This window comes from Dermacentor andersoni, chromosome 4 (genome assembly GCF_023375885.2).
Source record: "Dermacentor andersoni chromosome 4, qqDerAnde1_hic_scaffold, whole genome shotgun sequence".
NCBI classification, from domain to species: domain Eukaryota; kingdom Metazoa; phylum Arthropoda; class Arachnida; order Ixodida; family Ixodidae; genus Dermacentor; species Dermacentor andersoni.
The window spans coordinates 207,955,289-207,976,299 of NC_092817.1; the positions used below are offsets into that span (position 1 = coordinate 207,955,289).

Sequence of the window (21,011 nt, forward strand, 5' to 3'; positions counted from 1 at the left end):
ACTAGAATGTCTCATTCGGAAAATATACAAGCTAGCCATAGGACTACCGATCAGCACCAGCACGGACAAGTTGCTGCAATTAGGCCTACACAACACGATAGACGAGCTCATTGAAGCGTAAGGTACGGCGCAATATGAACGACGCCTCTCTAAGACTAGAGCAGGCAGACACATCCTAGAGAAATTAGATATAGGTTACCACACACAGCACAGTGTCAAGGTGGACATCCCGAGAAAGACGTAGGAAAGATTGGTAATACCTCCCATGCCAAAGAACATGCACCCAGAACACAATAAGGACAGAAGAGAGAACACAGCGAAGCAAATACAGAAGAAATTCGGCAGCGACAAGGGCGCAGTGTTCGTAGACGCGGCTCGATACAGTCGCAGGCGGGGGTTTACGGCAGCCGTAATCGGTAGGGAAAAACGGTGCAAGACGTGCGCGACGATACGCACCACAAGTAACGAGATAGCTGAAGAAGTAGCCATAGCGCTCGCAGTAGCTCAGACTAACGCAACCGTGATAGTCAGCGACTCCCAGACGGCAATAAGAAATTTTGCCAACGGCCGAATCTCCCCGGAGGCACTACGCATTCTTCTTGCAGGAGGCCAAAATTACAAAAGAAAGATATACACCACCTGGACACCCACTCACACCCTCGCGGAGGACGGCAACAACGAGGCCGCACACGACGCGGCTCGAGGGCTTACGGACCGAGCCGCAGTCGCAAGTGACGCGCCGACACCCTCCGGACGTGACGGTGCGGTAAATGAGTGGGAGTGGAAGGACAGAATGACATTACGAAACATTATAGGTTACAGAGGCGCATATTCCCGCGACCTCACGCAAAAAGCAGTCTGTTGCATGGGGGCAGTTACAAACTAGGACCTATCCGAATCCTGCGCTCTCGCACATCATATATCCGGATGTATATCCTACGGACAAGTGCAAAACATGCGAATCCAGAGCCACTCTGGAGCATATATTATGGGAATGCCGAGGGATAAATAACAATAAAGAAAACGCGGCCTCTAGCAGCGCCTTCGCACGCGCTGGGAAGCCGCGCTGCTCAGCCCCGCCCTCGAGGATCAACTATGGGCCGTCCAGCGGGCCGAGGATGCCTCCATGACCCACGAACTCCTGGCCGTCACCTTAGCGGGGCCTTTGGCCCTCCCCACCAACTCGCAGGGCACACAATAAAGTTCTTTCCTCCTCCTTCACTATGGCGTGTCTCATAATCAGAAAGTGGTTTTGGCACGTAAAACCCCCTAACTTATTTTCTTTTTTGCTTGCTTACCCACTCGCCTCGGCATTTCTACTGAACGAGTCATGACGCCAGACCTCACTTTCACCAAAAACGCAGACAACGCCCATTGGCGCAACGCCCAACACGACCTCGAGAGTGAGCACTCTATCATCGAAATTACTCTTCCACACCTAACAGCCGTTATGAGAAGAACAAGGGACTTTACTTGGACGGATTGGGATGCGTTCCGTAAACGCCGTGTAACAGCAACGACAGACACTCCCATTACCGACATAGCATCATGGTCGTGCGATCTACTGTCTGACACTAAATCGGCCACCCGCATTATCACAACAGACGCCCCGACTGAGCGCATGGACAGTAGACTCGCCCATCTTATCGAGGTCAAATCATCCATCCTCTATAGATGGAAGGGACAACGGCTCAATAGAAGACTCAGACGGAAGGTCGCACTTCTCAACAAGAAAATTGAAGCACACTGCCGCGTTCTAAGTCAACAGCAATGGACAGAGCTCTGTCACTCTCTAGACGGGCAACTCCACCAACCCCGCTCGTGGAAAATCCTCAAACATTTGATTGATAGCACCACCACCCGCTCATATCAACAAGATCGCCTCACCAAGCTTATATTCACAGAAAGCAAGACGCATGGCCAGGACCACGTTAAGAATAGCTTATGTCAAAAGTACATCCCATCTGGTCCCACTCAACCTCAAGGCCCATACACACGGACCTCCAACCCTGCCCTTGATGAAGATTTCAGCGTGGCAGAGATTCATGCTGCCCTTCATATGCTGAACAGCCGTTCGGCGCCAGGCCTAGATGGTGTTACGAATAAAACACTAAGAAATCTAGATGACCCCTCGGTGCAACAACTCATCGAATACATCAACAACTGCTGGCGCCAGGGATCCATTCCACCGACATGGAAAACGGTCAAAGTAATTGTCATCCCCAATCCCGGTAAGCCATCTGGCCTCGCCAATCTCCGGCACATATCGCTAACTTCATGTGTAGGCAAGGTCATGGAGCACGCACTCCTAACCCGTGTAAACACTCACCTCGAAGACACATGTGCTTACCACCACTCGATAATTGGCTTTAGACAGCATCTTTCCACCCAAGACGCTATGCTCCAAGTTCAGCCTTAAATCCTAGATGGCAAATCCCGTCACACGAAGGCGATCTTGGGCCTCGACCTCGAGCGCGCCTTCAATAATATAAGGCACTCCACCATCCTCGAGCGCATCTCCTTGCTCAACCTTGGAGAACGCACTTACAACTACGTAAGGGACTTTCTATCCAATCGGAAGACCTTCCCGTCGGTCGGAGAAATTCGATCGGAGGAACTCTCCCTCGGCAGCACGGGCACACCGCAAGGCTCTGTGATTTCCCCAATACTGTTTAATCTGGTTATGCTCGGATTAGCACAAGAACTAAAAAAACTCGACGGCATTGAACACACCATATACGCCGACGACATTACAATCTGGGCTGCAAAGGGCAGTGACGGCCAAATCGAAACTGCCCTACAAGACGCCATTGACGTCGTAGAAAATTATATTGAAGGCACGGGACTCCGCTGTTCCCCTGAAAAGTCGGAGCTTCTCCTATACCACCCCACACTCCATGGACGCCCCCCGCGGGGCTCCACCACTAAACGCCAATACGAGGAAACAGAGCTCAACCTGAGGGATGGCAGACCTATACCCGTGGTCCCTTGCATCCGCGTTCTTGGTATGACCAAAGAAGCCAACGGAGCTAACTCTACGGTTATGTCAAAGATCCTTCGACAGACCGCCAATACATCCAGACTGCTGAAACGAGTGACGAACCGGCGAGGGGGTATGAAGGAAGACAGCCTCATCCGCCTTGTCCAATCTTTTATCGTCTGTCACATTACTTATGTTGCCCCCTTTCTCAACTGGTACAAAGCTGAAAAAACTAAACTGGACATCATCATTTGAGGAGCCTATAAGCAGGCCTTAGGACTACCCAACCACACCAGCACGGAACTTCTACTACAATTAGGTATCCACAACACGCTAGACGAGTTAATCGAGGCCCAACGTCGATCTCAACTAGAGCGGCTTACTCTCACGGAAACGGGCCGCAGCATTCTAAACGAGCTTAATATCACCTACAACCGTCAACATGGAGACAAACACCCAATACCACGCGGCATTCAGCAATGGATACACGCCGACCCTATTCCGAAAAACATGCACCGAGACTACAACAAAGAACGCAGGAGACACGAGATACTTCCCTCATCAAAGCTTACGCCAACACCGCGGGCGTCACCTTCGTCGACGCAGCTGAATACCAAGATGGACGGCGCTTTGTGGCGGTTACCACAGCAGGCGGCTTGCTCCGACAAGCTGCCAGCATCATTACCAAAAATGCCGAGACGGCCGAGGAAGAGGCCATCGCCCTGGCCACTCTTCACCCAGCCTGTCACACCATACTGAGCGATTCTCGCGCAGCAGTCAACAACTACATCAAAGGTCGTGTTTCTCATCAATCACTTCGTATCTTACGACAAGCCCCGCATTCGTCTGAAAATCAAATCACGCTCGTCTGGATCCCAGCACACGCCGGCGTTGTCCACCCGCACCTCACCAACCTCAACGAGGTAACACACTCCGTAGCACGAGGACTAGTCAACCGTGTTGGAGGCGGTGCAGGTGCACCCGCAGGACGCGACCGCCTTACAAGATACAACGACCTTGTAAAGTCATTTTACCTCGCCAGAAGAACCTTCCCCACCCCTCACCGCAAGTTAAACAGGGCGCAGGCAACCACCCTTCGCCTGTTACAGACGAATACATACCCCTCCCTCACACGCTATCACACTATATACCCCGACATCTACCCGAGCCAGACGTGCAAGGTCTGTAAAACTGAATCGGCAGCACTCCCCCAAATGCTATGGGAGTGCAAACATCAACTCCAAGAGCTCAATTCCGTGACCCTCTCGTCGAGATGGCACGCCGCCCTGCGCAGCTCCCATCTCGACGAGCAACTCTGGGCGACCCAGCAGGCCTACGAAGCGGCGAAGGGGCAAGACCTCGACGTCCCATCGTGGGTGGCCTAGGCCCAGCCGACTGAAGTGCTGGTGCTCATTAAAGTTCACTCTCTCTCTCTCTTGCGTATGGCTCACTATTCTATTGGCATTCAAGTTATTGTGATCTTTTATAAGAAACCGCTACATATCCTAATATGCACATAATTCACTTGAATATAAAAATATCTCCATTCCATTTAAAATAGAGCGTATGAGTCTCCAAACGCCGACTTTAACAAAAAAACAGATAATAAACCTATATAACTTATAGAAGCATCGGCCAAGTGCAAAATTTAGACTATAAAGGCAAAAAGAAACTTGCGTAATCTGGAGTGTGGCACAGCTAGAGCAAAGTATATCGCAATAACTAATAAGACAACACAAGACTTGGGTTTTACCTGCAGTTGTTTCAAACATCACTTATGGCGCGTACGTAGACAGGAACCAAATGAACGACGAAGACAAGCGCTGACTTCTAAGTGATTTTTATTTTGAGTAACACGCATATATACCCAGACAACTAGACAAAGGCGCCCCCCACCCCAAAGCAAGAAACCAACATGAGTATGCATTCAAACTTCAAAGAAATCATGAGCGCTGCCTTAAAATGAATGAGAGCGCATGTGCGACCTAAAAAACCATTTCTTTATCTGTTAATGCAATTCACGGCTTACTAACCGATTCCCCTTCAGCAATCGCTGCTGCTTCAATGATAAGTCTAGTGCATTCATTAGGACGCCTCGTTAAGATGGTGGTATCTTAAAAAAAGCGCGTTACAGCCGCATTGTACGCAATGGACACCTAGAAACCCTTCCCGCCCTTTTTGTTTGCTATGTTCTTGCAACATAAAATTAAGACATCTACCTGTCTGCCCTCTATAAGAGCGACCGCATTTCATGGTGTTTGCACACAACACCTTTCGAACAAACAATATACTGTATACTGTACTGTAGACTGTCCCTATCTATGTTCGTGCTGTAAGTGATGTTTGAAACAATGGAATACCAACTAGCCAGTAGCCAAACCCTGCTTTACATATAAATCAGAATTTTAGTGAACAGCGTCTGCGCTTTACATTGCCTTCTTTTCTTAACAACTATTAAAATAACGATGTTGACAATTTTGCCCGCTGGAATCGTGGGCTAAGTGACATGTATGCCTTATCTTTATTATTACATGCTGAAAATGCTATTTTCAGATAAAATGCTATACTAAGCCCATTGGATATGTTTGTCTATGCTATAAACTACTGCTTGTGGAAGCTGACTTTGTGATAATTGCGTGCGTTGTATGATGCTGATGCCAAATTGCTTTTAATTAGGGGCAATGGGCTAGTAAAGCTGTATAACTGCAATTTTATCTCCAGTCCTACCATAAGATATTGTTGCGTAAGGTGGGAAATGAAGTATTTTTATTCGAGCGGCAAATCGCACTAATCGTGATAATTCATTATCGGATAGCATTAGTACTTCAACTATAAAAATGATGATGCGGTTGCGATAGGTCATCTTGAAAAAAACTAACTTTTTTTAAAGGAAAAGCGTGAATAAGTAGTGATAAACCGAGTCGAATGCACGAACAGTAGAAAAAACGGCATGTACTCGACCAGACGATGTTAGGAAAGTTGAAGTAGCGCATAACCGCCGTCATCACTAAAGGAAACTGTGGAATGACTGAGAGCTGTACCAAACGCCTATAGCAAAGTTCGTAAAGCTTATAGCATGAAAACACTACACCAAGTCTGTATTTTCACCATTAGGAATGAGGCACGCTACAGAAGAATTGAATAACAGCAACCAAAAGGTTCCACTAATTCTATTTGCATCATAATTTTAGAAGACGCCATACCCCTTCTTTCAAAAGAACCCGATTAGGAATCCCATATACCTTATCTAAAAGTCAAATGTCGGTGAGCAGAAGTGTGCCGGTGTTGCAACCATTATTAACGCACCAAGCTCGTGTTTTTTTGTGAACATACCGTTGATATTTGTAGACTCGACATATGTTACTTGTTCTTGTGCATATGATTTAGCCTCCCTCCTTTACCTCTCCGCCTATAGGACCAACTACATGGCCAGAATGCAAAGACATGGAAGGCGCAGATATTTCCTATGTTGCGTGCTGTTCAGTAGTATTATTTGACGTGATGCAAGACATTTCTGTCATCGAGGGCTCTGGCTACAACGTATATCACCAATCAACTCCCGTAGCGCCACTTCTAGGGGAATTCCAAGTTAATTCCCATACTGTAAACTTCACTCTTATGTGTCAGCAGCTCCGGGACTTAAATCCTCGTTCCTGGAAATTTTCACCGGTTCATGCTGCACGCGCTAGAATCATTATTTTGGTTGCAAAGCATTTTTGGACGGGATCTTCCAGGCACATCGCGCGAAATGTTCGGCCGTTGGGCGATGTCGTCCACATTGCAGAGAGGCTTAGTGTATATGTAAGCGAGTCAAAATATTTTGGTGATATTCTGCTGTTTAAATTCCGGTGTGCTACATTACGTCTAAACATTTTGTTTCTTCGAGCGAGAGTGATTTTATCGGGGGAAGAATAAAGGTCCCATGTTTATTTATCAACTTGCGTTTAATTCGGTCATGTACCGCATCCAAGCTACGTTCCCCATCAGCAAGCTAAGCAATCCTGCCAGAGTGGAAATAATTACAGAGTAATGTTCTGATTTCTATATTAGGAAGCCTTTCTTCTACAACAGATAAAACCTCGGTGACCACTTCTTGTTTTGCTTTTTCAGCAACAAACTTTTCCAGCTTTATTGTTTCATTCCTACCAAATGTGTGTTTAGCTATCCAACCGTACCCAGCAGTTCTTTAAGTGGAAAGTGAATCTGGCAGTTCTTAAAGGATGTGTTACTCTCAGCATCGACAGATATGAGCCGAAAGAAAACTTAAGAAGGCTCAGTCAGAACGCATAGGTACGGAAGCCACATAATAAAGGCGCCGTCTCATCTCAAGCAATAATGTGGTATCGTAGAAAAATGAGTGACTACGCCAGCAAAAATGAGCATGTTAGTGTCTCATTTTGATAGTGTTTCCATCGGCACTTATGTGGCTGCTGAGAAATGTTGCAGATTGAGGCGTCCCTTACCGCAGATGACGCAACAGTGTTGACCCCGTAAATAGAGCCATCATCATCGTGATCATCATCATCATCAGCCTGGTTACGCCCACTGCAGGGCAAAGGCCTCTACCATGCTTCTCTAACTATCCTGGTCATGTACTAATTATGGGCATGTTGTTCCTGCAAACTTATTGATCTCATACACCCACCTAACTTTCTGCCGCCCCCTGCTACGCTTCCCTTCCCTTGGAATGCAGTCCGTAGCCCTTAATGACCATCGGTTATCTTCCCTCCTCATTACATCTCCTGCCCATGCGCATTTCTTTTTCTTGATTTCAACTAAGATGTCATCAGGTCGCATTTTTTCCCTTACCCAATCTGCTCTTTTCTTATCCCTTAACGTTACACCTATCATTCTGCTTTAGACAGCTCGCTGCATCGACCTCAATTTAAGTAGAACCCTTTTCGTAAGCCTCCAGGTTTCTGCCCCGTATGTGAGTACTGGTAAGACACAGCTGTTATAGACTTTTCTCTTGAAGGATGATGGAAATTTCCTGTTCATGACCTGAGAATGCGTGCCAAACGCACCCTAGCCATTGTTATTCTTCTGATTATTTAAGTCACACGATCCAGATCCGCGGCCACTACCTGTCCTAAGTAGATGTATATCCTTACTACTTCCAGTGCCTCGCTACCTATCGTAAACTGCTGTTCTCTTCCGAGACTGTTAAACATTACTTTAGTTTTCTGCAGATTAATTTTTAGACCCACTCTTCTGCTTTGCCTTTCCAGGTCAGTGAGCATGCATTGCAATTGGTCCCCTGAGTCACTAAGCAAGGCAATATCATCAGCGAATCACAAGTTACTAAGGTATTCTCCATTAACTTTTATTACCAATTCTTCCCAATTTAGGTCTCTGAATACCTCCTGTAAACACGCTGTGAATAGCATTGGAGAGATCGTATCTCTCTGCCTGACCCCTCTCTTTATTGGGATTCTGTTGCTTTCTTTATGGAGAACCACTGTTGCTGTGGAGCCGCTATAGATATCTTTCAGTATTTTTACATACAGCTCGTCTACACCCTGATTCCGTAATGCCTCCATGACTTTTGAGGTTTCGACTGAATCAAGCGCTTTCTCGTTATCAATGAAAGCTATATATAGGGGTTGGTAATATTCCCCATATTCCTCTATCACCTGATTGATAGTTTGAATATGGTCTATTGTTGAGTAGCCATTATGGAATCCTGCCTGGTCCTTTGGTTCACAGAAGTCTAAGGTGTTCCTGATTCTGTTTGCGATTGCCTTTGTAAATACTTTTTAGGCAACGGACAGTAAGCTGATTGGTCTATAATTTTTCAAATCTTTGCCGGCCCCTTCCTTATGGATTAGGAATATGTTAGCGTTCTTCCAGGATTCCGGTACGCTCGAAGTCATAAGGCATTGCGTATATAGGGTGGCCAGTTTCTCTAGAACAATCTGCCCACCATCCTTCAACAAATCTGCTGTTACCTGATCCTCCTCAGCTGCCTTCCCCCTTTGCATAGCTCCCAAGGCTTTCCTTACTTCTTCCGGCGTTACTTGTGGGATTTCAAATTCCTCTAGACTATTCTCTCTTCGATTATCGTCGTGGGTGCCATTGGTGCTGTATATGTCTATAGAACTCCTCTGCCACCTGAACTATCTCATCCATATTAGTAATGATATTGCCGGCTTTGTCTCTTAACGCATACATCTGATTCTTGCCTATTCCTAGTTTCTTCTTCACTACATTTAGGCTTCCTCCGTTCCTGAGAGCATGTTCAATTCTATCCATATTATACTTCCTTACGTGAGCTGTCTTACGCCTGTTGATTAACTTGGAAAGCTCTGCCAGTTCTATTCTAGCTGTAGGTTTAGAGGCTTTCATGTATTGGCGTTTCTTGATCAGATCTTTCGTCTCCTGCGATAGCATACTGGTAACCTGTCTAACGGAGTTAACACCGACTTCTATTGCACACTCCTTAATGATGCCCAGAAGATTGTCGTTCATTGTTTCAACACTAAGATCCTCTTCCTGATTAAAGCCGAATACCTGTTATGTAGCTTGATACGGAATTCCTCTATTTTTCCTCTTACGGCTAACTCATTGATCGGCGTCTTATGCACCAGTTTCATCCGTTCCCTCCTCAAGTCTAGGCTAATTCGAGTTCTTACCATCATAATGTCACTGCAGCGCACCTTGCTGAGCACGTCCACTTCTTGTATGATGCCAGGGTTAGCGCAGGGTATGAGGTCTATTTCATTTCTAGTCTCGCCGTTCGGGCTCCTCCGCGTCCACTTTCGGCTATACGGCTTGCGGAAGAAGGTATTCATTGTCCGCATATTATTCCGTTCTGCAAACTCTACTAATAACTGTCCCCTGCTATTCCTAGAACACATATTCCCCCACTCACTTTTCTCCAGCCTGTTTCTTGCCTACCCTGGCATTGAAGTTGCCCATCAGTATAGTGTATTTTGTTTTGACTTTAACCATCGCCGATCCCACGTCTTCGTACAAGTTTTCGACTTCCTGGTCACCATGACTGGATGTAGGTGCCTAGACCTGTACGACCTTCCATTTGTGCCTCTTATTAAGTTTCACAACACCTGCCACCCTCTCGTTAATGCTATAGAATTCCTGTATGTTACCAGCTATATCCTTATTAATAAGGAATCCGGCTCCCAGTTCTCGTCTCTCCACTAATCCCCGGTAGCACAGGACATGCCCGCTTTTTAGCAGTTTAGATGATTCTTTGTTCCTCCTAACTTCACTGAGCCCTCTTATATCCCATTTACTGCCCTCTAATTCCTCAAATAGCACTGCTAGACTCGCCTCACTGGATAACGTTCTAGCGCTAAACTAGGTAAATAGTGTAAAAGCACATATATATTGCAAGGTCGTATGGATTCACAGAAAGCGAGAACCACAAAATTGTTGAAGGACGGCTCTGAAAGGATAGCACCAAAAGCGCCAGAATTCCAGTGGTGCGGGTGGGCTCAATACAGCTGCGCAAGTGATGAAAAGGACAAAAAACACGTGTATGTACATTATTCTGATCGGTGCTTAAGTGCGCGCAGGGTGCTTGATGTTGTGCCTCTGGGCAGCTGTAGCGTAAAGCTATTCCAAATGGTTTCTATTCCATTTCTGCGACAAGTCCTCAACGATTGCTCAAAATTTTTTAGAGCCACTCCCACTTCACCTGTCTCTCAAGCGACGTTGCGACCACCACAAAAACTGCTCGTTTAATATGGCCTGCGCACGCTAATTATGCACAATTAGACCGAAGTAAAAAAAAAAAAATATTGATTTATGATTTGCCACCTTTTTTGCCATTAGCCCTCCGCTATTGGTGAAAAGTATTTAGGCTGCGCCAACTTGGCCTTTATTTCAGGCGTCGTCACGAAACCGCGAGAACTAACCATGTTCATGTTTATCTTTTTAAATATCAGTCGTCTTGCTTACGGTGCCCTCAAGTTATTTTTGTGCTAACTATGTTAGCCCGATTTTTTAAAGAATAAATTACACGCAACTTTAGTTACGTCAAAATAAGAATACGCTTGCTCTGTTTGGGACCCATCTAGCTCTGCGTTAATCACCGCCCTCGAATCTGTTCAGAACCGCACTGCCCGATATGTGCTCTCTAATTACTTCCGCTGCGCCAGCCTTTCTCCATAAAAAGCTAATTTAGGTCTACCGTTATTTTGGTCAGGCCGCAAGCGCTTCCGCTTGAACCTCTATCACAATTTTTTGCACTAACCCAACACTTAAAAACGACTTTTTCCACCATATAGATTACGTGTCCTTACGTATCCGTCATAGAGTCAAGGTTAAAATTCCTTTATGTCACACTAACACTCCCCAGGCCTCTTACTTCCTGCAAACAAACAGTGATTGAAGCTTCCCGCCTCCATCGCTGCAACCGAAGACTTTGCCGCCATTAAAGTTGCGATTATTGTCAGCACACTGCTCTCTGTGACACCCTAATCTCCAGAGACTATTGATATAAATGAATAAATAAATAAATAAATAAATAAATAAATAAATAAATAAATAAATAAATAAATTCACATCTGTGCGATACATATGGGCAGCTCTACTCTGATCGCTAATATTGGATCCAATGACATTTTTTTTCGAAGTAACGCTAGACAGATGTTCCATAAATTCTTAAATAATATTTTAAAGGACCACCTTGCACAACTAGAAATAAAACCGTGATAGCGGCTGACGCTTTCGTCTGTGGAGGTAAGATAGCTGTAGGCATTGTATCGGCATCTACGATTTAGTCTTTTAGAATTCCCCTGCCTGGCTTCACACATATATTTCGGCTGAATTAACAGCAATTGTTCTTGCATTACGTAAATTACTTTTATTTATTACAGAAGCAGTAATTTTATACAATCTATTTCTCTGTTAGCTCTTCCCTAACCGCACTCACTTTATTAAACGTATTAGAAGCGTTCGTTTCTCCCAACCCATTTGCCCCCGCTCGTTTGTAATAGCGGCGCGATTCAGAAAACTTGCCAATGCAAATAAATTTCACAAATCTGCATTGCGCGCCGCTGTGTTTCTGCATCTGCGAACAACAGATGCTGGGGTGCTATAACGTAAAGGTATTCCAAACTTTTCTATTCCAATTCTGCAATCAGTCCACCGGAATTGTTCAAAAACTTTTTTTGGACCACCCCCACTTCGCCTGTCCCTCACGCGACGTAACGAAAAGCGCGATAGCTCCCCATCTGATTTGACGTGCCACATTGATTATGCATGATTTGACAGAAAAAAGAAAAACAATTATTTCTGATTCAACCCCTTTTCTCCATTAGCCCTCGGCTATTGGTAAAACGTTTTCGGGCTGCACCCACTTCACCTGCCTGTCACGCGACGTCACAAAAGCGCGCAAACTCATTGTGTCAGAGTGACGTGCACGCGGTAAAGATGCATTTATAAGCCGAACAAAGCTGTATTTTCTTCTGAATAGCCGCAGGCTGCCCCGTTACGAAAGGAATAAAGGATGGCTGCCGCTGATCGCTCAGGCACTGGCGTCTCGCACCTGCCGGAGAGCTTGGGTTTATTTGAGTACAATAAAACTTATTGCGTGGCGGGTGACGTTTTCGAGCACTTTCGGCACGTTTACGACCTTGCTGTACCAACTCTTCTTTATTGAGGATCCGTTTTAGCGGCATTCTAAACTTTCCGTTGCATGCCGCAGTGATATCCGACTAGCCACCGCAAGCTAAGTAAGGGAAAGCGGACTAATCGCAGACGCCAGCTCCACCCTCTTCATCCGGTTAACGATTTTCAGTGCACTGGCTCTGCCCCATCGAATCCCTCTCCACTTGAGCGTGCTCCTCGCTTATTGTCAGCGAATTATTTAAGACAAGCCGCTCAGTGTAGGCAATGTTATTCGTTTTTAATGTAAACGAAAGTGACATCCTATAAAAGAGGACAGCGTTTGATGGGTCTGTTCAGACAACCCTGCGGGTTGTCTGAACAGTAGCCGGATGCTTGCACGTAGCCCGATGCTTGCGTCGGTGGTTACGCAAATGTGGCGTCAGGAGATTGGAATAAAAACATTTTGGAATAGTTTTACGTTATAGGGCCCCTGCTCCACTGAAAGTGGGTACCTGAAAGCGGGTACCGAATGATTATTGTTACGATCAGCCTGCGGGGGCCGACGATCTTCGGAGAAGCGACCTCCGAACCCTCCTCAGCCCGCTGCGACGACTCGCTTTGTAAAGACGAGAATGCGCCGCCTCAGCAGCCCCACGGCGCCTGCATGTCTAGCCACGTTCGGTGGGCCGAGTATTGTTAGTCGATTCACTCACTGTCGCCTTCACGGTTTACTCGGAGCGGGGGAACTCCTCCAAGGGGATGTTTTGCGGTGCTTTCCCACGGGCCCCAGAGGTCGTCAGAGTCAATGGACAGACGCGGTGGCTACTGACTGCGGGGTCAGATCTGGGATCAAGAGGCGCCTGCATGGGTCAAGACCCCTGCCTCTAAGAACCCTCTCACCTCGGTGTGTTCAGTGAAACCAAAGTGCGGAAATGAGTGTGTGAACCCACCCTCCCCCAAAGGCGGGTCGACTACAATGGCTTTGGACGCTCCCTTTGGTCGAAGGTTGAACGGCAGTTTTCCCTCGTCTAAGGATCTAGGGAGGACAGAGTGTTTTTAAGCAGCCGTTCACGGCTGGTGTGCATTCTTTTTCAGTAATGCTAGATTGATGAAATGTAACGTTTTCGACCCTTCATGTAGATAGTGTAAATAAATCCCATATTCCTCGTTCTCGATGAGAACAAGTCCTTCCCTTCAACAACGTCCTCAGCGTGGACGAGTCGGAAGACGGCATGGGCCAGCTACCACCTAATTCATGCCTGGTCCCAACCATTACAATATACGTTCACACAGTCTTGTCCGAGTATATAGTCGCGCACGTGGCCACTAGATGGCACAGTGTGTTCAGAGAGATAGAGATGTGCCTCCTACATGGCGCGCGTCTCGGCGGTGGCAATACGGTGTGTCGCTACATTCTGTCAATACTAATAGCAATAACATCGACTATCATCACGAGATTGCTTCCGTGAGAATTATTTAAATAATATGACACAAACAAAAGGCCAGCAACTTTCTCTAGTCGCCCAATATGTCGCTTATAGCGACACTTTCTACATAAACTTATCGCCTTATCGTAAAGAATGGCTCGGCGTAAATGTCGATAGGAGGAAGCACACCGACAAGTAGCACAGCTGGCCGCTTGCGGCGCTGGCATTGGTCGCAGCTAGCGACATATTGTTGCACGGAGCGTCTACCACTCCGTGCAACAATATGTCGGCCAGGCCAGAAGAAACGGCGCCTGATGAGGTCATAAGTGCGGGCGGCACTAAGGTGGCCAGCAGTTGGCTCATTGTGAAGCTGTCGGAGGACAACTGACCGCAGATGCTAAAGCACGACGACAGGACGTTCAGGACCGTCTGGGTGCATATTGTGGCGAACTTCTGCGTAAAATTGACAAAAAAGACAGATTATTTCGGAAATTCATGCGTACGCGCGAGGAGGCGGACCTAATTGCTTTTAAGCAGTTCCGAAATGCCTTCAGTAAAGGAATAAAGAAATCAAAGGAGCTGTATCACATACAAACATTTACTTTGTGCTCAAAACGAGCAGATGTCTTATGGAACAAAATAAATTCTTTGATGGGTCGAAATCCGAGAACAGAACAAATTAAGGAGGAGCTCCATGGTCAGTGGGGTGGATATGGCCAATGTTCTTAATGATTACTTCGTTTACAGAGACTTCAACGACAGATCACCCGCTGCTTGCCGAACTCCGGGTTCAGAAACTACAAGCACGTTTTTCTTAGCAGGTACTATTGAACCAGAAGTCCGCACAGTTTTCTTTGGCTTAAGAAAGAGTCGCAGCTGCGACGCAGATGGCATGCTTATAAAACCAGTGAAATATGTGATTTATCAGATTAGTCCAGCACTAACACACATATTTAATCTCTGCATTTCTACAGGGGTTTTTCCTTCCAAAATGCAAATGGCACGCGTAATAGCTCTCTACAAAAAGGGGAACAAGCATAAGGTTGCCAATTATCGACCAATATCTATTCTCCCCGTATTTTCTAAAGGTTTTCACAAAAATTATTTTTAGTCGCTTATCCTGTTTTTGCACCAATTATTTCCTGACAAAATCACATCATAGCTTCCAAAAACATAAGCCTACAGTACTCGCCCTACTGGATCAAAAGGAATACATCCTACAAATGTTTGAACAAAAACTAAAGTAGTCGGAATTTTTGTGGATTTCATAAAAGCATTTGACTATATTCACCACGGCATTTTATTTGAAAAATTAAGCCATTATGGCATTCGTGGGCTCCCACTCGCGTTACTTAAAAGCTACCTGGCGCATAGGTGTCAATTTGTTTGTACAAATGATTTCGTATCAGATAAGAAGAAAATAATTTCAGGTGTACCGCAGGTAAGCATTCTTGGTTCACTTTATATATCAATGACATAGTCCATATCTCCCCAGAAGTTAAGTTTATTATCTATGCAGATGACACGAGTATATTTGTCACCTCAGCATCAGATCTTATTCTTTCTAGTAAAGCTAATGACGTCTTACAGAAGTTAAACAACTGGACAAGTAACAATAGGTTAAAAATAAATGCAACTAAAACAAAAGCCGTAGTTTTTCATTCGAAAGGTCAACAAGTGACTTTCCAGAATAACCTTCGATTTAGAGGCTCAGATATAGAAATAATGAAGTCAGTGAAAGTGCTTGGGGTACATTTCTCCAGTTCTTTGCAATGGGATGACAACGTCAATAACATTCAAATAAAACTAAGTCGGATAACTGGAATATTAAGCCGTAGCCGGTATCTTATCCCCAACTCGGTGAGGTTACTGATATACAAATCGCTGTTTAGTTCTTATCTTAACTACTGCTATTTGGTTTGGGAAACAACTACACAAACAAACTTAACGATAATACTGAGAATACAGAATAATGTGCTGAGGCTGATAGACAACGCTATAGTTCTAGCACCTAGCGACCCACTATTTAAAAATATAGGATAATCAAAGTGAATGACCTATATCAATACAGACCACTAAGAGAGTACTGTCTTAGCTGGAAACGCTCAAACTTTTTGTTCATGGAGATGGCGAATCTTTGCTTAAAGAAAAAGGCCTATGAAAGAAGAAATACAGAAATGTGGAACGTTCCTTACTTTCATAGTAATTATGGCTTTCAGATACTTCGATGTACTCTTCCGCGAATTCTAAATATTTACACTAGCAAAGGTATAGATGTGTCTCATTTAAGTGTCGCAGAATTAGCGGATCTTTTTGTTGTATAAACTATGTAGCAATTTATTTAATTGCAGAAGATTGCAGCAGTTTTCTTCGTTGTATATTCTATGTATAAACTATGTTTTCAGTTTTTTCTTTATGTCTTGATCTTCACGTAAAATAATCTGTCACTTTAAAAAAAAAGAAAGAAAAAATGCTTTGATATTATGACGTCCTTCATCTGCTGCCATTGTTCACAAAGGGGGCGGAGGGTCCCTCATGCTCTCATTTCAACGGCTTTTCCCTCCACCTCCTGGTACACTGTACTGTGACGAAGCAAATAAATCAATCAGTATCGATATATAAGGTGTCATAGTGAAGGCCGAACAAGTGGAGTGAAGGATCAGGTGTGGGAGAGCTAAGACTGTCGATAATAGAACGTAAAGCCCGGTCGCTGCGTTGTTCATCCCGTATATTAACGAGGGCCGAGATGACAAGACGGAGGCGTTGGTGTCACGCTCGGTGAGGTCAGGGGAATCTACTGGATGCCATGGCAAGTAAAGGGAATCTTGATCAACCTGAGAGTACTTGTGCACTACCGAAGACGAGTATTCTTGGAGGCGCACAGCCAAATGACCGAGGCGGCCTGAAGGGTTCTTGAGCGAAAAAAGCCAACAGAGGGCATGATGATTAGTCAAGACGATAGAGGTGCGGCCAAACACGTACGGAAGAAATTTGACGACAGTCCAGACAAAAGCAAGAGAGAGAGAGAATATACATTTTTATTGGATGAATGCAGCTTTGGAGAGGTGCCCTCATTCCAGAATGCTTTGAGCTCGGGCCGCGTCCTGGGCCCTCACAATCAGCCGTTGCTGGTCCTCGAGTTTGGAGCTGGCCAAGGCTCTCTGTCAAAGCTCCTTGGTGTGGTAAGGGTTCGGAGGATTTAATGGTGCCGCTCCGCAACCCCCCTCCCCCTCTCTGTTTGAGGGACCCGGGCTCTGCGCAGAAGCGCCATTGCGGAGAGAATTGTGTAGGGGCAAGGAGGTGATTTCTGGTTGGGTGGCGGAATGTATTAACCTCTAGAGTTCGGAAGAATCACTCCTGCTTTCTAGGTAGCGACTTGTGTGGGGGTGCATATGTCCTGCGGGCTAGCTCGTAGTGTTGTGTGATGTTTTGGTACGAGACTAGAGGGTGCATGGGCTCGGGTTCAGATTCCTCAGCGTCGGCTCGGTGTGTCAAATCTCGAGCCAAGTGGTTGGCGACCTCATTCCCAGGAACGCCGTGATAAGCTGGCACCCAGATGATCATGACTGATCTCGTTGGCGGCTTTTGGTTGATGATCTGGAGCGTAGTGGTATGAATCCTGCCGCTAGGAAAGCTGCGGCACGCCTGCTGGGAGTCAGTCACTACGACTTCAACCTCTGTTTGGGAGAGCGCGAGGGCTATGGCCGCTTCCTCGGCTTAGAGGGGATTGTTTCTTGTGAGAGAAATGCTGCTGTGATGTTCTTTGTTGACGACTATGGTGGCTGTTGTGGCAGCGCCTCTGGGGTAAGACCCCGCGTCCGTGTAGACTGTAGAGGGTAGTCCCGTATCGCTTGTGTATGCCTCCTAGATGAATGTCCTCATCTAGGAGCTCGTTAGGGGTGCCGGTGTAGGGAGGCAGAGGCTCCGATGGCTGTGTGGGGTAGTACTGGGCTTTGGGAGTCAAAAGGAGGTCCGCATCTTTTCCTGGAAATTGGTGTATTACTCAGGACATATTGAGGTGCGAATCCGTTTTGCTGCTGGCCGGGTTGATGAAATACCTGAATAAATTCCACGCCTTGGAAGTACTCAGTCTTCCTCTCAAGCTGTCGCAGAGGGATAGCCAATTTTCTCCGCGTAGCGTGGTAGCGTATTCCGCAGCCTCTTGTGTGAGTAGAGCGATTCGCCTCTTGAGCTTGCGATTTAATCTTTGCCTGTTCCAACGCTTCAGCTGGCTACACTGGGCTTCCAACATGTGGAGCAAGCGAGCGTGGATGCTCGGAGTGGTGGCGGATGTTTCAAGCATTTTGGTGTGCGCCTTCACATCCTGGCAAAGCTGAGTGATCCAGTCCTCCACTGACTGAAGCAGTTGGCTCTGTTCGTTTGTAGCTCTTTGTTCTCTTATCTCCCACAGCTTGGTCCAATCCGTGAGGCGAGAAGTGCCTATCCTAGATTTGTATTCGAGCCTATGGAAAGTGGTGGCTAGCAGCGCGTTGTCGCTGCCTAGGTACTCCTCCAGATTGGTTCAGCAAGCATGCGGTATACTTCTGCTGAGGGTAAAGTCGGGGTTCGTGTCTCTTTGAACACTTGTGCCGAGCTTCGTGCCATCCCTTGGATTGTTGACGAGGTTGAAATCCATGTCCTCAATAACATTGTGAAGCAGGTTTCCCCTGGGCTCGGCGTACGTATAACCCCAGAGGGGGTGGGCTGCATTAAAGCCGCCCACTATTAGAAGCGGATGGTCGCCTGCTGCGTGTGTGGCTTGCTGCAAAACCTGTTTGAAGACCGATGGCGCGCTTTTCGGCCGACAGTAGATGTTTAGAACAAACATGGGACCCTTCTTTGTTGCCTGTGGGATAATTTCGAGCAGAATAGCAAGCGGTTCGGATGGTTGGAGATGGTGTTGAACGGCCACTAGCTTCTTACTGACCAGGGTGTGAAGTCTGTAACCTGTACATGTATCGGTCCGCCTACCCGGATACATACATGATGTATCCGGGTAGGCGGACGTGTGTGTTTGTTTCTTGTAGTCCGATCATTTCAGGTGGCCTTGTTGATGTAGCAATGTATTGTATCAGTGATATATACTTGTTCTTGTAGCCCCAACAATTCCACTGCCACACCATGGTTTCGCCTGGGGAGCCCCCGCGCTTACTGCATATATGCTGAGGAGGAGCCATCTTGGTAATTAAGGGGTGGTGATGCGTGCACAAGACAGGGTTCTGGGGAGCTTAGAGAATCTGGCAAATCTGGTAGGGCCAGATGAGCTGTCTGGTAGGGTCGATGAGCTTTGACAAGCTTCCAGTGCTAGTATGCGTTCCTCTAGTCTCATAATGCGTTCCGCCAACTGAGCGTTAGAGTGTTGTTGTTGAGTTGTGAATTCTTGTTGTTGTGCCGCTGACTGTTTTATAGCTGAATAAATGGAAAATCAGACATCCAGCCGTTCGTAGCAATTGCTACAAAGGAAACCATCTGGTTAGCTCAGATGGTAGAGCGGCTTGCCCGAAAAGGCGGCGGTCCCGGGTTCGAGTCCCGGAACAGGACGAATTTTTCTTCAACTATGAGGCTTTTCTTTCGAGGAACCCGTTTGGGTTTCCTTTGTAGCAATTGCTACGAACGGGTGGATGTCTGATTTTCCCTTTATTCATTACTTCTCTCCACCTTGCGGGCTTCCGCAGAACTACTACGTCAAACTCTTGCATTTGCTTCGTGTTGTCGACAAATTCGACTTCGCCCTGCCATCTGCTAGCCGCCTGGTTAGCTTAGATGGTAGAGCGGCTGCCCCGGAAAGGCGGTGGTCCCGCGTACGAGTCCCGGACCAAGACGAGTATTTCTTCAACTATGAGGCTTTTCTTTCGAGGAACCCGTATGGGTTTCCTTTGTAGAAATTGCTACGAACGGGTGGATGTCTGATTTCCTCTTTATTCATTACTTCTCTCCACCTTGCGGGTTTCCGCAGAACTACTACGTCAAACTGTTGATAGCTGTGAGTTGTTGTTGCATAGTAGCTTGTAGGGATGTCTGAAGACTCTGAATCGCCTTTCTTATTACCTCCTCTACCTTCTGGAGGGGGGCATATTGGACGGGCATGACTCCCTGCGGTGCAGTGGGCTCGCGGTTGCTCGTTGTGGTGTGGGATTTGAAGTGACTGTGTGCGCTCGCTGCTCTTCCCGTTTGTGCTTCTCCGGGGGTGGGGTTGAAGTGTTTTGTGTAGGGGTAGTGCTATTTCTTTTAAGCAATTCATCTTTAAGTGCTACAAATTCTGCGTGTACGCTAATGATTTCTGCTTTGAGTGTTGCGTTCTCTTCAGTGAGACGCCTAATGTGGGCGTGTGCCTGTGCCAGCTCTATGTCAACAGGAGGAGCGGACGAGCTTTGGGAGAAACAACCTGTGCCCAGCTCACCTGCTGCATGACCTGCGCTGCTCCCTTGCTTCTCCTCCTGCCGCTTGCCAAACGACCACGGCTCGAAGTCCTGCCATGGGATGGCGTCCGTCATCGCGATGAAGTCCTGTGCCTGTATCCGGAACCGGAACGCGGCCTGGAACTGCTCCTCTCCAGGACAGCTCCACGTCGTTTCGGGGACCGCGACTTGCGGGATGCTGAGCGCTCGCCACGTGGCCTGGGAGACGAGGAGCCTGCTCTCAGGGCCTGCTGCAGTTTCCGGCGGTTGACGGGCGGCAGGAATTTCTTGGGGCAGGCTTTGGCTGCCGTCGGGTGATTTCCGCGGCACAGAGAGCACCGAGAGTGGCACTCGTGCTGCTCCGTTGGTAGCGAAATGCCGCACTCCCTGCACTTGGGTGTGGCGGGGGGCCGCGGTCAGACGTCCTCTCTGTGGGCTGTCTCGTCGCAGGTTCGGCAGTGCGGCATGGTTCTCTTGTAGAGGTAGCACCACAGAAGGCTGGAAAATTCCATGTCATATGGAACTGTATTTCCAAGGAATGTGGTAACCACGGTTGTTGTGTTTCCCAGTCTTCTACATGTTAGCGCCACGTATCCGGGAGACTCAATGCGTTTAAGTCACATTACGGGCGTG

The 21,011-nt window shown here is 46.9% G+C and overlaps 1 protein-coding gene and 1 pseudogene across 2 annotated transcripts in view; one reads left to right on the forward strand and one right to left on the reverse strand.

Annotated features, from left to right (window-relative positions):
- The window catches only part of LOC126538438 (protein GVQW3-like), a 30,533-nt pseudogene extending 12,196 nt beyond the window's left edge, over positions 1-18,337 (forward strand).
- LOC126538488 (FMRFamide receptor-like) overlaps positions 1-21,011 on the reverse strand; it is a 1,022,731-nt gene that overhangs the window by 629,928 nt on the left and 371,792 nt on the right. The gene's annotated exons all lie outside the window — the stretch shown is intronic.